This window comes from Melanerpes formicivorus, unplaced genomic scaffold (assembly GCF_026170545.1).
Source record: "Melanerpes formicivorus ecotype bairdi unplaced genomic scaffold, bMelFor1.0.p_v2 SCAF_633, whole genome shotgun sequence".
Taxonomy (NCBI): Eukaryota; Metazoa; Chordata; class Aves; order Piciformes; family Picidae; genus Melanerpes; species Melanerpes formicivorus.
The window spans coordinates 50,001-52,500 of NW_027142985.1; the positions used below are offsets into that span (position 1 = coordinate 50,001).

Consider the following 2,500-nt stretch of genomic DNA (forward strand, 5'->3'; position numbering starts at 1 on the left):
GTAACTAAGTTGGTCTCTGCCCCAGTCTCTGGAGCTTAGACGCTCCTATTTATCAGTCAGCTCGCCACTGACTGATAGTGTTTTGGCGAAACAAATTTTAGTGGTGATTTAATTGCCACACGCTAGCTCAGCCCACGGCGCAGTTAGTTGGGCAAAGTCAGTTGCTCTTTGAGGGAAGAGCTTCTGACCGATTCCTCCCTCACATTGACTTCACAAAATGGTTCGTCAACTACGTAGCCTTTTTGTCACCATAGGCACCCAGACCAGTCCTGCAGATTGGCTGGAGGTTGCGACCAAACGTGATATGAGACTACCAGAGGAGGAGATAGGGGTATGTCTGGCTGGAATAGAGTTCATGAACTCAATGATAGCCAATGACAATACTGCCTACGATCCTATCTGGAATGAGAAACTGATAGTATTGCCGGAGGTGTATGTAGGACCCACTTCTCCAGCTCATGGGAAAGATATCCGAGATGAAAGCACAGAGAGGAGCAGGAACGAGGAGGTGGAGTGTCCTGAAACCCCGAGCTCTATGAGTCAGCTCTCAATACTAACCGCATCGTCCGAGGTGGATAATACAGCTGACATCTGTCCTGGGACCCCCCTGGTGAAGATGCCAGAGGACAACCCGACATGTCCATGCTGTACCACTCGGGCAGGCAATATGACGAGATTGATTGACCATCTAAAGAGAGGCCATGGGAAAAGAAAGATCAATTTCCAATGTTCCCGCTGTGGGAAGACAAATGAAAAGCATCATAGTATCTCATGCCATCTCCCAAAATGCAAAGGGGTCCAAGAGCCTACCCAGGTAGAAGGGTTTATGTGTGAAGAATGTAAAAAATGTTTTAAAACTAAAATTGGCTTGGGACAACATAAGAGATTAGCTCACCCAGCCCTGAGAAACGCAGAAAGAATTGAAGCATCTCGCCCCAAAGAGACCTCTAAAAGAGGTGCTCACAAGAAAATCTGGTCCCAAGAGGAAACAGAATTATTACAGAAACTAAATCAAGAGTTTGAAGGGAGGAAAAATATTAACAAATTGATTGCTGAAAAATTAACAACTAAAACAGCCAAACAGATCAGTGAAAAGAGAAGACTATTAAGAGAAACTGTGGTGCCAGAAAGAGAGAAAACACAAGAGAGCAAGAACAGGTTAAAAGAGGAGAGGACTGTGATTCCATCTTCTGGTGAAAGGGAGCTGCTAGCCCACTATAAAAAGACTATTAATGAAAAGCTGACATCAGGGAAGCTGCCCATCCTTAAAAATACATATAAACAAATAATTGAAGGCAAAACAGACTCATTAAAATTACTCAATGAGGTAGCTCAGGACCAATATTTGTATTTGTTTGAGAAATCAATTGAACAGAAAGTGCCAAAAAAGAGCCAACGTAAACCTCAGCAGAAGAAACCTCAAAAGGAGTGGATGAGGAAAAGAGCCAGAAAGCGTGGAGAATTTCTCCGATTCCAACGCCTCTTCCGCTTAGATCGAGGGAAGTTAGCTAATATGATTCTGGATGAAAAAGACTCTGCGCAATGTGCCATCCCCCTGGAAGAGGTCAGTAACACCTTCAGATCTAGGTGGGAGTCTCAGAACTTATTTCAAGGACTTGGAGCATTCCAGTCTGTGGGGCGGGCGGATAATTCGGCTTTTAAGGAATTGATTACAGAGAAAGAGATCCTTAAGAATATCAAAGACATGAATAAAAAATCGGCACCAGGCCCTGATGGGATCACCCTGAAGGCCCTGCTTAAAATGGATCCAAATTGTGAGGAGATCAAAGAACTATTTAATCTCTGGCTGTTAAGTGGCAAAATTCCAGATGTAATAAGGGGATGCCGAACAATCCTAATACCTAAATCATCAGCGCCCGAACGCCAAAATGATATTAACAACTGGCGGCCAATTACTATTGGTTCCATCATCCTGAGACTCTATTCAAGAATCTTAACTGCGAGGTTGGCAAAGGCGTGTCCCATTAACCCCAGGCAGAGAGGCTTCATTCAATCTTCTGGCTGTGCTGAGAACTTAAAACTATTACAGCTATTAATTAGGAATGCAAAGAAACAAAAGAAACCCCTGGGGGTTGTCTTTGTCGATTTGGCCAAAGCCTTTGATTCAGTGAGCCACACCCACATCCTGGCGGTGCTAAAGCAAAAGGGCCTGGATGACCACATAATAGCATTAATTAAGGACTTCTATCAAAACATCCACACCAGAATCAAAACTAAAGAAGGAGAGTCTGAGTCAATAGGAATCAAAACTGGTGTGAAACAGGGCGATCCCATGTCACCACTCCTCTTTAACCTGTGCATTGACCCTCTGTTATGTAAATTAGAAGAGTGTGGGGAGGGGTTCCAACACGAGAATGGCAAATTAACAGCTCTGGCTTTTGCAGACGACCTGGTCCTGCTGAGTAAGTCCCAATCAGGAATGGAGAAAAATATTGAAATTCTAGAAGCATTTTGTGACTTAACTGGATTAAAGACGCAG

General features: G+C 43.8%; 1 pseudogene; it reads left to right on the forward strand.

The window, feature by feature from the left end:
• The window catches only part of LOC137460510 (28S ribosomal RNA), an 8,475-nt pseudogene that overhangs the window by 3,043 nt on the left and 2,932 nt on the right, over positions 1-2,500 (forward strand).